This window comes from Liolophura sinensis, chromosome 8 (genome assembly GCF_032854445.1).
Source record: "Liolophura sinensis isolate JHLJ2023 chromosome 8, CUHK_Ljap_v2, whole genome shotgun sequence".
In the NCBI taxonomy this organism is placed as follows: Eukaryota; Metazoa; Mollusca; class Polyplacophora; order Chitonida; family Chitonidae; genus Liolophura; species Liolophura sinensis.
The window spans coordinates 52,354,927-52,368,393 of NC_088302.1; the positions used below are offsets into that span (position 1 = coordinate 52,354,927).

The 13,467-nt window shown below is 39.1% G+C and overlaps 1 protein-coding gene across 1 annotated transcript in view; it reads left to right on the forward strand.

Annotated features, from left to right (window-relative positions):
* The first annotated feature begins 4,583 nt into the window (after positions 1 to 4,583).
* The window catches only part of LOC135473662 (zinc finger protein 608-like), a 39,516-nt gene continuing 30,632 nt past the window's right edge, over positions 4,584 to 13,467 (forward strand). The window contains exon 1 of the mRNA XM_064753527.1: positions 4,584 to 4,672. The gene's annotated coding sequence lies outside the window, so the exon portion shown is untranslated. The remainder of the gene's footprint in view (positions 4,673 to 13,467) is intronic.

Genomic DNA, 13,467 nt, shown 5'->3' on the forward strand with positions numbered 1-13,467 from the left:
ACCGTCGTTAACTTCACTTAGTTGGCCTATAGAAAACCTATAGAACAATTTTGCCTTTGATTTTGCATACAGTCAAAAAAAAAAAAAAAAAAAAACCATCTGGTTTAACAGAAACCATTGTTGTAGACCATTTTCCAGTCGTGTGATCCACCAAAAAAGATGGCAAGGTCTGAAATAAAACCCATAAATTTCCTCACGGCCAAAACATTTATTTTGTTTGCCCAAAACAAGTTCGCCGACCGTGGCTGATAAGTGCCATCGAGGTCGCCACGAGTGCATGGTGCAGGCCAGGACACTCGTTAAACATTGGTAATCTCCGGAACACAACAGCGCAATGATGACGATCTGCAGCTATGAGATATTACAATCATCACGCTTCCACGCTGAAAACTGGAAGCCTACTGTCTTCCGTAGGACGATTAAAGTATTCTTTTCGGATAGTGCTTTTTGTCTAGAAAACAGCAAAATTCTTGCCTTGAGGTTTGTTCTTCTATAGACCGCTTAGTTTGGCGTACACATTAGATTTAGAGCAAAACCTTTAAACATCTTCAGGAACCAGTTGGCGGATTTTCCCGAAATTTGATATGCACGTAGACCTGTAAGCCTACTAGTTGCATATAGTTTGACAATAAAGTACGTTAAAAACGTTAGAAGCTGGCTACTGGTCGGTTCTGGGACTAATAGGCCTATAACAGATTGTTATATTAGTCCCAGGTCGAAAACAGGACCTACCACGTCATAACATGATCAGGTGTCGAAAACAGGACCTACCACGTCATAACGTGATCAGGTGTATTTGTTGTGAATCTCCTGTGGTTTTTATCTATGTTTATATATATATATATATATATATATATATATATATATATATATATATATATATATATATATATATTAAAAGGAGTAATTTTAAGGCTACGTGCTTGCAGTGGCATGTAGGCCTAAATCGAAAACTATGAATGCTATACCGTCAACAGTTTTCTCGCTACAAGCGTTTAAATGACATCACCCGATTTCAGAAATAGAAATTTAAACCGTACGTCAGAAGGTCTTCCAGCAGCCTGCGGAAGCCATGGAGAGGAAGCCAGCATGAGCTGGACTTGAACTCAGCAACCGCATTAGTGAGAAGCTCCCGGGTCATTACGCTCTTCTAGAGCGCTAACCAACTTAGACACACCTACAACATTGTAATGTCGCACACCGCTCTGCACTGAAGCAGAAGCTGAGAACTATTCATGAAGACGGCTTGGAATCCGTGGGAAGGCAGTTCTAGTTTTTGAAAACTCACTTTTAAATCTCATAACCCGGCATGCAAACACTAGTTTTTATCCTATGGAGTTGATTGTTCGTGCAAAAAGCTATAATTTTAAAGTGCAAATGTTAATCAACGGGGGTTTCGCTTGCCTTTTGCATCGGAGAAATAAAATAAACGCGCGACTTGTCCTTCGGCTTTACAATGACTGGCGAAGATTATTTACTTGTGCCGTTTCTATAGCTACGACAACGTTGTCGCATATAATTGGCTACAATGTTCCAATTTGTGGCAAATTTGATCGTAGATGGCGACATTGGCGCCAGCTGTGAGCATCAAGCCACGTGATGTTTTTCATTTGTTCCCGCCCACAAGGCTTCAACAACCAGTCAATATTTCGCACCTATCCTCTTGACACGACACACCATTCATGTGGCACCTGCCGCTGAAGAAATAGTGTCATACCGAAAATAATGACCTGTCCGCTGCCATGGAAATGGGAAAATGTGCTATGTATCATACATAGCCTATGCACTTATTCGTATGTCCTTTTCATCTCTACTTACGGGTACAGTTTAACTATATTGTTGTTCCCTTCAGTGAATCCATGCAGGCGAAACACCAAATCTGTCATTTGAGCCACACAGGTGTGTACAGTGTATATCGATGTCCCTACAGCCGACTCAGGCGTGAAACTACCGGGTTAATCCGTGTGTGTTGTTAAATATGATACATGAAGATATATGTAGGATAAAATAAAATTTTTTATCAGTCTTAATAATAAGTGCATGCCCTGTAAACAGAATGTTGGGTGGGATAAAATTTTCGTGGCCCATCACCTTGCCGAAAGCTGAAAAAAAAAAAAAAATCAAAACATGGCCGACGTTGAACTGAGTTGTCCGATTCGAAACTTTAAACGGCTGGATTACTGTTGAAAGATGGTTTATAAATGCTGGCTTTGACATATTGCATTTCCGGGGTTTTAGGGAATCGGTGGAAAGCAAAAATAAGGTAGGCCTACGGCTGGAGCCGGTTTTTTTTTTCTTTTTCTTTTTTTTAGTGAAATAGTACGCGTGCAAGTATATATGACCGAAGATGGGCGTTAAGACAAGAACGTCCAGTTTAGCCCTGGGGTACAAAGCTGTAAGTCGTCCATATGGCATTATATACGCCCTCCGGTCTATGACAACTCACTTACTGCGAAGTGTACTTCTTACCCCTGTGTTTATTTCAATCTCCCCGCCGCCCTTTTCGGCCTGAGCAAAGCAAGCCTGCAGCACCAACACGATCCAACATATTTTTTCCCCAGGATCGTCGCCAGTAAATCAAATAGCACAAATGGTTTTCGGTGCAAAATTGAGTTAGTGTTGCAATCCATAAAGCTATATGTTACGAGAGCCCTTCGCTCAGGCCTGGCAAAATGCCAGATGAGGTTAAAAAAAAATACTATACTGACATGACGAACATTTGTATTTAAGTGTTGACAAAAACCTCTCGCTTCATTACGTGCCTAGGCTGGTAACGTTCATGAGAACAGGCGGGTCACGACAATCCATACATCATCTCCCAGCTATCAAACTCTCCACTGGTTGTATAGTCAACCTCGGGTAACCTAAAAAAAGTCAAATGATTTAATTCTTGTGCTTAAACAGAAAGGCTATACATAAACATATATCCGTTCTGCTGATTACGATGTCACATTAGCGTCTCCCATGTTGACTGAGCATGTATAATTACGAGATAATTACGAGGGTAACCAGATATGATTTCACAACGCGTATAGCTACTACGGGGACTCTACCAAGGTGAGCGGGAGGACCAAGTGTGAGATCACATGGCCGAGCTATAGTGTATCACAAAGATCCATGCATATAAACTGTGATAATTTAATCCCCCAATGTATGTCTGTTGATCATATATTGTTTTATAAGGGACCTGCGAAACTGACTGGAGCCTTTCATAAATGCTCTGGCTGGTATTATGGTGGGAGGAAACCGGGGCCTACAGATAAGTATATAAATATATAAGTGCATCAGTTAATGGGCTTACATGCATTTGTAAGCAGATATATAACACGTGATAAAAATATATCATATATATTTTTATATGAAGGTATAGGAATAGGCGATATTGTTTGTGTACAATACAACTATGAGCACCACTTTAAATGTATAGAAGGACATAGTTAACATATTGCCTCGGATCTTCTGGAATAACCGTGTAGTCTGTAAATATATTAAAATGCATAAATCACATCAGTAAGTCCTCTAATTTATACACCAATATGTTTCGAGTTTTATTTACAATGGTCATTAATTGGATGTAGTATCCTCGTTTTATTTGCCGATAGCATTTCAGTTACAAAATACGTATACGTATGCATGCATATATAGTGTTGGCCCATATATAACAAAATACGATCGACTAGATGGTTATTGCTCTTTAATTTGTCTTGCATGTTTGATGTGGATGACTGACAAGCTAAATAGTCTGTTCATAGCGGCTGTTCGCCAACGGGTGTAAGTAAGCCTATCTTCACGTCCTCTGAACAGCAATTTTCTCCCTCAGTCTCGCCGAACGCGGCCCATCCCCAACGCTGTGTTCAAGCTTGAATAAAGGCGGTATATTAACGCCCAGAGATAATAGCTTGACAGCTGGCCAATCGCCTGTCGTAATTCGAGATCCTGGCCGTTTCATTGGTTGACCTTAGCGAGCCTTGGCACGGATCTGTTGTGAGCGGCGGCTGTGTTTGGCCGGGGTTGTGTGTGTTGTGGGGGGGGGGGGGGGGGGGTAAGAGAGGGTGACGTTTAAACACTCCTCGGCTGGATGTTTACCGCCATCTAGGCTAACAAGCTTGCTGTTTTCCAAGTTCAGACACGAACTTTGGCCTATTTACATGCACCGAATGGCGTCACTCACACGCCAACATGAATCTGGCACTAGATTCAAGACACGATAATTCCATACTATTTTGAAATAGACGAGCTTTCTTTCAATTCAATAGCAAATCAGTCGAGACAAAAACATCTTGTCGGAATAGGCCGTATATATAGGCCGTCGAAACAAAGCATAAAAACTTTATACGTACAATCACATGAAAATGTATTAAATACTTCGTTAAAGTGGACATTTCTATAAAGATTCTGATGTTGATCTTTACATAAAATAAAAAAAGAGGATATATACAAAAAACACAGACCTTACTAGACTAGAGCTAATCATGAATGCTTGAAGGACAATGTTTGTGAATGGAATGTACCATCTTCGCGTAACATGCTTCCCCCCTATCATATTGGTCGAGTCCATTTTGTCTTGCTCAATCGGCTGTCGACAAAGATGGACACCGACTGAATTACGAATGCTGCTCAGTTGGAAGAATCCATAGAAACTTTATCAGACTCAAAACTTTGGGTGTAAATGGTATGTATGTAGGACCATAAAGCAAGCCTGTACTGTCACACAGTGCAAGTGTTGTCACGCATCAAGATCTATCAGTACTGCTCTTATTTATTACGGTCTGTTTTTTTTCTACGGTCTTTTTTTTTCCTGCAGTAAAGCGCAGCTCCTTCGAAAGTGCTGAAGTGCGTCAGCGTGTTAGGGATGACACAACTCAAAATTATATTCTTTGCAAGTCAACAGGTCTGTCATTACGTGCTGCAGTCCATGTGTTATGTTGGAAAGTTCTTCAGACACTCTAAAAATATCTTCCATGTAACTGTTTTTAAAACAAGGAAGTAAGTCAAAGCATCTGACCTTGGTTGCACCCCTTCCATATACATGTTTGTCCGTGACTGACTGAGTTGTTTGTTCCCCAACATTGTGGAAGTAGAACATTCAACTACTTAGAGCACTTGTACTGAAGAAATTTACAGATCGGTTCATGGCAAATTTTGTAATAAAGACCCCTTGCCCCTATAGTCTTAAATTGATTGTTGTATGACATCTATGCAATTCTTCATATGTGCAGTAAAAACATGATGCGACAAGAAGCATGGTAAGTAGGCCTAATCAATTCATGTTCTAGAAAACAGTATGATTCAACAGATCTAGGAAACAGTGAAGAAAGGTGGTGGACATCTCCCAGTTGTGGAATGTAGCTAGCTCAGATATTTTTTTTGTAGATTAACTCTACTGGTACTTTGCAGTATTTCAGTTTTAGAATAAGCGTTCAGTACAGTGATTTCCTGTTGAAACAAAAATTGTATTTATGGTGATAAATGGGATCAGGATCATGTATTTACCAAAGTAGTGATAATATGGGTTGCCATGATTGCAGCAGATCATTCACTTTAAACACTTTAAAGCTGCACATTAACATCAAGTGACAGCCTTTTTGCTTACTTTATGAGGCCCACAAAACTTTATGAATACATTTTTCAGTTTTCATGTGCATTTTCTTTCCTTGTACTATTTTCGTATATCACATTACCTTATGACAGTGTTACTCAGAGAACATTATGTTTCAGGAAGCTTAAAATGAAGTTATAAAGGTATTTAAAAGTGGCCTGAGGAAGATATGTGTATTTTTTCTTTTCTTTTTTTTTTAGCAAAAGCAAAACATTCAAAACTAAATGAGTCAGTCAGCAAGTGTAAAAAAATATTCTGTTGGATGAATAGCAAGAAAAAAAATACAGGTGTTGTCATGGAATGTGAAATAGTGGAGATGAGTTGACAACGAAATGAAAACACACAAGAACGTGAAGTGCATGTGAAGAAAGATCTCCCTTTGAAGAGTTGGAAATAAAGCAGTACAGCAACTTCATTTAGAAACAGTTCTATTTTAAGTGGTTTAGTCGCCTTATTTACACAGCCAACATAACAGTTGCTATGTTGAAATAGACTTTGTTCAGATGTAAACAGATAAAGGATGATTACCACATATTTATGACAACTTGCATTTGGCTAAAAACGTGAGCATGTGAATAAGTTAGACTACAGCTTACCTTAAATCATCTAGCCTAATGTTAGTGCATGACTTTTAGTGTATTCACTGAAGGTAAAATTCTGGTTGTGAGAAAAATTTTCTGAATGAAAACGCTGAGAAAAATTTAAGACAAATTATGCAATGTTTAATTAAATTGTTGAGCTTAAGTAAGATGAGTCATGATGTGAATCAGAGGAGAAAACTGATAATTTGCACATAGATGTAAGCTTTATTGTTTATATGTTAAAGCCATTATTATACAGCTTGATGTGTGCTGTTAATAGTTACTGATGATAGATAATTACATCAGACAAGGTATAGTCATTTGAATAATATGAAAGGCCAGGTGCACGAGATGTGTACCTGTGTGTATGAACTTCCCTGCCTGTTTGGGACTTAGCCATGCAATGACCATAACACTCTAGATGTGGTGTTAATCTACCATTCTATCCATGACCAGAGTCTGTCAGGCGGAGAATTTACCTGACAGCCTGACAGTTTGAGACCACACAGACAGGTGTTTCCGCTGACAAGCCTGCCTCAATTGTACTTTCCTGGGTATGCTCCACTAGGGTGAGGTGAAAGTTAACTTAGAAGCTGTGTCTTATTCAGCAATTGACAGTTTTGATTAAATTTAGAGGTACATCTCCTATCTCTGCAATGTTAACTCTTAGAGTGATCTTAGAAAATTGGGAGTACAAAAGACTTCTGTTCTCCTGGCTGTCCCCACCAGGCCTAGAAACTGCTGCACTTTGGTGGCATGGGCTCAACCTGCCACAAAAAGATACAAGAAGACACAGTATATGTGCACACACCCAATGACTCCTCATTGTCATATGACTGAAAACTTGTTTAGTACAATGTAAGACCTCAAGCATACAATAGTACATAGTTGATAATTTCTCTGTATTTGTTCACAGCAACTTTTATCTATGTCTAGCTGTCTGTAAATGGCTCTTCTGCATAGCTGGTGGAATTCAAATTCAACTGGTGGAAGTACTACATGCAATACAGCAGAATACATAAAACAGAAAAAAAAAAAAAATAATTGGTAAATAAATTTTATTCCAATAATATAGATCAGCAATACTTTATATCATTTAAGTTATTTATATATTAAAATTATGTGTAGTACCTGTTTATAAAATTTTGTTTTTACTGTTGGTTCTGACAGTTAAAAGAAAACTAATACCTGTGTATTGTAAAATGATGTTGGGACTATGACTGCTAGGAGAAAATCTGCTCCCCAATAGCACACCTTTTCATTTCTTAATTGCTGTTCATTTGTTTTATCTTGTCTGTCTATTCATGTGTGTCATGCATAGTTCATAGTTTGTTTTATATACTGTAGTCCTGTTACTCCAGAGATGTGACAAACTGGCTTAGGGTCACCGGAGATGTGTGCAAAGGAGTGATAAGTGAAGGGTGGGTAGGGAGTGAGGTGGAGGGGTGGGTGGGGGGGGGGGTGCTCAAGGAGCAAAGAATTCTTTGCTGTTGTATAATCCTACTGTGTTGCAGGGTTAAACTGCTCAGGGCTTTGTATGATTATTTAGGTGTTGCCCTGCTGTGAAGTCAGAAATGGTGTGAATAAAATTACTGGCCAACATTGTGGATAGACTAAGAGTGGCTGTTATCTTGGTTAGCTCTGTGCCACATTTCCTGTTTGAAGTACTGGCCCAGAGCTCAGTGAAGCTGTTAGTGTACTAGGTAGTGGAGGGGACCTGTCCTGCCCCCACTTCTCTCTCACACCCAGCTCAGCTGGGCTGACAGCATGGTTGACTGAGTCATGCAGAGCAGCTTTATGTGAATTTTCTACAGCTGTTTGATGTGCTAGCAATTTTATCTTAAACACATTCCCTGAGGGGTCAAATATACAGGAAGATATCTGTACATCAGACACAGCTAGAGCTGCCAGCCCAAGGCCTCCTTCACTGCCCCTTGCAAGCCTTAAGCAGCAGTCTCTACTAAGTTTCTGTCCCACCCCAGGCCCTATGCTTTTAGCTTATCAAATACATATTAATCCAACAATATATTGATTATTTTGTGACATTAATAGGTTTACCGATAATCAGATAAGAAAACAATGGCATTTTGATTGGAGATACACTTCAGGACTGTCACCGGCTTTGTCCATATCTGAGCCCACACCAGACTAAACTGGCCTGTTTGTTGTAAACAAAAGACATCAGTATGTTAGGATAACAAAAAATGTCAGAAAATTCCCCACCTTGAGATACCACAGAATTTTCTCTTGATTAAACTGCATGCTGGGTAGGACAAGTCATGAGGGGATAATCTCTTCTTGACCACCATGTTGGATGATAACTTACTGAACTGTGACATGAAACTCCGTCTCCAGGGGGCTAGTGCAAATTTGTATATGCTAAAAGCTGTCAACTTGAAATCTGAACAAGTTGAGGTCCCACTCTCTGTAATGTGCCATAAACACCACTACTCTCGACCCATCTACCCTTCCTATAACCAAGTCAGTCGCCACAACATTTGGAGGCATGTATTAAGTAACTGTATAAGTGGTAATATTTAAAATGGTGAGTTGTACATAATGTTTTTTTTTTTTAAGTAAAGTGTAACCTCATGATGGATTATATTCCTGATAAGCCCTGGGTAAGTGGTGTGTTTCCAGCTGTGCTTTGTGTGACCACTCCAGGCCCATGTATATTACTCAGCCATCGTAAACCTTAACCATGTAGACAGTGTGTAATATGGAAACCATTGCATTCACCACACAGCTGGCTGAGTAGATATATGTTCATGTATATGTATGTAACTCAAGGCAGGCTGTGTTTATTTACAGAAGTAAATATGTGGTGGTTTGGCAGTGATACATGTGCTCCGCTGAACTTCCCTGCTCCATGGGCTGACTTGTGATTAGGGAACTGACTTGTGATTAGCCTGTGATCTAACGCACAGTACCAGAAGCCCCATTTCTTTCTCACCTCCTCATCTTCTACTCCCAAAACCCACCAGTTGTGTACAATCAGTCAAGTTTGAATCATCAAGATGATAAACATACTGGCAATTTCATTGGATATGTTATTCTTATTAACTTTTTTAAAAAAGTTAGTTCCTGTTTTTGCAAATCTTTTTTTTCGTCTGGGGCTGGTTGTTCAAAAATGTATTACCTAATACCGGTAATAAGTCATATTATGTGTTTAAGATTTTAACAAAACCCAGCAACCAGAACAGCTGTGCAGAGATCAAATGGAACAACAGATGCAGATTCAGTTCATATTTAATATACTTTTTGCACATTTATGGAGAAGTACAAACTGATGACATGGATTTAAGTTAAATCCGGTATTAAGTCCTGGGACAGTTTTGAACAACCAGCCCCTACAAGATGAGTTAAAATGACAAGGTTAAAAGAAAAAAATATGAGATAAAAAGGAAAGAAAATTTCAGTATGCTTTTGTATTCATATATGCATGTATACATTTTTAGTTTTGAATAATTGAAACCACAACTCTTTGTTTATTGTGTACAAGTTTAGAGTGCAGTTTTTCTCCCCATGTGTTTGTGTTGTATTTTGTGACAGTCTATAGTGATCAACTGTATGTGTTGGGTATACAGCATGGTTGTTTGTAAACCCGGGTTAATAGATAGCTGCTCTCTTGCTGGCAGAGAACAGCTCTGCTGACACTCTGCGATATTTGATAATTATCTCCTGACGAAAAATAATTACAGCGCCTCCCACCACAGGCACATGATTTATCTCCAGTGTAGTCAGAAAAATGCCATCGCGCATGAGTTCACGTGGGTCGATGCACTTGATCCACTTCAGCCTGTCTCAGTCACTGAATCAAACCAAACTACATCTAGGTCGGCTTTGTGAAAAGAAACTGCTAAAAGATGCGTAGTGTGACTTGAATGTAGCCTTTGGGGGACCCCATGTCACGTGATAATAAACAAAATGCCTCACTATTATAATGGGAAAGAAGGAAGATCTATTTACAAAGCTCATGATATAATTGCCTTTATATGAATGTAAGGGGTCAGCAAGAACACACATGTACATGTATGTGGAAACATGCAGTATTTGTAAAATAATGCAAGACATCTCTAAAGGCTGTAAAGAGATTGACAAAGTTGTTTTTTTTTGTCATGAAGATAATGGCTTTGTCCTTTGTGGGAATTTTTGCGAACATAAAAAGGGGTAATTAAGTGGCCCAGAACATTATTATATATCACAGTACCGATTAGTTGTCAGATACAGGAATTATCGATGAACAAATTAGAAAATTCAGAAAGTTTGCTGAGAGTTTCAGGGTGTTCCACTCTACAATGGGGAAAGGAAAGTAGTTTTCACTACAAATCAAATTATTTTCCCTCAGAGTATAGTGGACATGTGTGTACTAGGGCAGAAAACTTTATTTAACTTCCCTGACAGTAGGTTAGCCTTTATTACATTCACTAGGGTGTTTTTGTGGAGCAGATCTTGTGTAAACTTTGTACCTTAAAGCACGCCTGCTGAGCTCCTGTGTAGGATGGGTGGATACCAGCTCACACCCTACAGGAGCCCCTCATTCTGTGTAGTGCGCACTTTAACCTTTAACCTGGAGTGGTCACCCTGCATGAGCCTCTCACTCAGTGTAGTGCACAGTTTTAATCTCTATCCAGAGGTCGTTCAGTCCTAGGCTCAACCAAAGCTAGGCCTTTTATACTACACTTCTTTGTTAGGCCTGGCAGATGATATCTCTTTCACCAATGTGAGTTTTTTAGTCCTTAACACAAGCAGGCAGATAAGGCGGACTATAGTGTGGTGTAGCAACATCAGCGCCCCCCCCCCAACTTTACAATGTTACTGATGTTATTATATACACCAGTATTAACTCTAGTATAGAAAAGTGAAGTCGTCTGAAATAAGTCCACAGACTTTCAGCGAAAAGCCCTGTTTGGCAGTTAAGTGACACTCCACAGTTTTGATGTACATTTTGATTAGCATTTGGCGTTAATTTAATGATGAATTGTATATCTAATCATGTTACAATAAAATAGCCTTCATCTTGATGTGCTTACAGTGTAGTGTGGAATATAACAGATAAAGATAAGACTTTATGAAGTACGTTTATTTCATGTATTTTTATATTATGTATTATGTGTTAAGGCAAAGCTGAAGGTCAGTAGAGTTGTAAATTTCAGGACACCTCAAGGGCAAATAAAAATTTGAACTTCAGTTTTTCACTGCTCATATGATAATGAACATAAAGAAGTACACATAGCAAGCTGTGCACATAAAGTAATATCACAAGAATGCAAAAGTTGCATTTTGTATTTTTTTACATTCTTTTTTATGAACAGTTTGGCCATATTTTATCCAGAAATGATCATGCATGTATTAAAACATCATTAAACCTCTAGCTACTTAGCTTTATGGCATTCATAAATGAAAGAGATTCTTGCCTTGGATTTGGCTGGCTGATAAGCCTGTGTAGGGAGAGAGCAGGACAATGGCTAGACAGTGTGTGGAACCCCCCCTGGGGGCGGCACTACATAGAACCCTCTCAGAGACTGATAAGGGAAGGTAATTACCTAGTGAGGGCAGGCCTTACCTGTGTAACACATGCTCATCTCATCAGGGAAAGCAGGGCTAATCACACACAGCCAGGCATTCCCAGCATACTACTTAGCATTAACAACTAGCGAACCAGCCAGCTCATTTACATACCTCACCCCGGGGAACCCAGAGGATAGACACATACAAGAGCTAACTCTGAATGACTTGGCACCTGTCGTTTCAGCGACTAGAGCAGATCTAATCAGTGGACTCCAAACAATGCCAACCTGTAGACCCTATGTCTGTTTGAATTTCATTTGTTTGGATTAATATCTTCCAGAAATCAACATCTATGCTCTGTTGTCAACAGTTTAAAGTCTAATATCTGGCATGTTAGTTTAGAACTGACATTATTATGAGCCTTATTTTAAGATCAATCCACTCATGTCTTTATCTGTTGCTTAATGTTTATTTAGAACAAATTTCCTCACAAATAATTATATTGACCTTTAACATGTTGTCCCGAATATGTATAAGGCATCATCGTGTTGTGTTCAATGTTGGAATATGCAGGATTCCTTGTAGTGTGTCGTTTAGAAGGTAGCTTATTTACAGCTTATGTTGGTGTCATTTGGCATACAAATTACAATAAAATTTAGATTACAAAACAAAACAGGGATTTGAGGTCTTAAAATGCCGTCCTCTGATAAAATTTAATAATCACAGGAGATATCAGTAAAACCTAATAACAATGCTGTCTTTGTGCATGTATGTGTGGGTCCCTGGCGGGTACTATACACTGACATATCTGCTCACACTCAGTCTCTGTGTACAGCACACATAGTAATACTAATAAACTAATTAACTGCGAGTAGAGCTAGTAAAGTAAATCTGTACTATTTAAATTAATCTGCTGGAGGTTTGTTCCCCCTAATATGTTAATTCTCAAAGGAAAGACTGCAGTAGGTCAAAAGGCTCTGACAGATAATCATGGCGCTGTGAAATAAACGTATCTCTTCATGGAGAACAGGACGATTACTGTAAAATATATGGCAAACTGTGTGTGTATTGATTGTGGGGTGGGAGAGCGTGGATACAGTGGAGCTTGGTTCCTGATGTATTCCATTACCCCATCAAGAACAACCGTGAGGGATGCAGAATCGCCCTGTCCAGACTGCCTCTATTGATTTCTCTCATAACACACCGCTAAGCTTCTTCCTGGCTTGTACAATAACCAAATTAATTTGTGAAACGGAGCGCTGGTGACCTAGGCGTGGCCAAACCGCTCGTGTTTGAGATTGTGTAAATGTGTTCTCGCTGGTTTCCCTGAGGACATGCCTGTTCCTCTTCTCATATTGCTTGCCCTTTGTCTTCTGCACTCCAGTGTTTGCTTCACCAGTATGAAGACAAATCATTCCAGCACAGTGTTGTTCCTGGAAAAAGATTAAAGGTTCTTGAAAGAATACAATGACAAATGACTATTAATCTTCAAAGGAATACGCCTTTTTGTTGTCAAAAGAAAATGAAATATGTAACTAAACAGATCCGATACAATAATTTTGATTGAACTGTGGACTTCGAAAACACAATGATTGTTTGAGTGATATAAAATATTTATTAGAGCTGAATGTCTCACTGGAAGACGTACACATGTATAACCCCACAGCTGGTGTTTGTTTTATCATAAACATCAAAACTATTACCAGGAAGGCTTTAATGGTGCATTAGCAGTCATAGTTATCAAGAGGAAAAAAATATTGTCAATACAGTACTGCT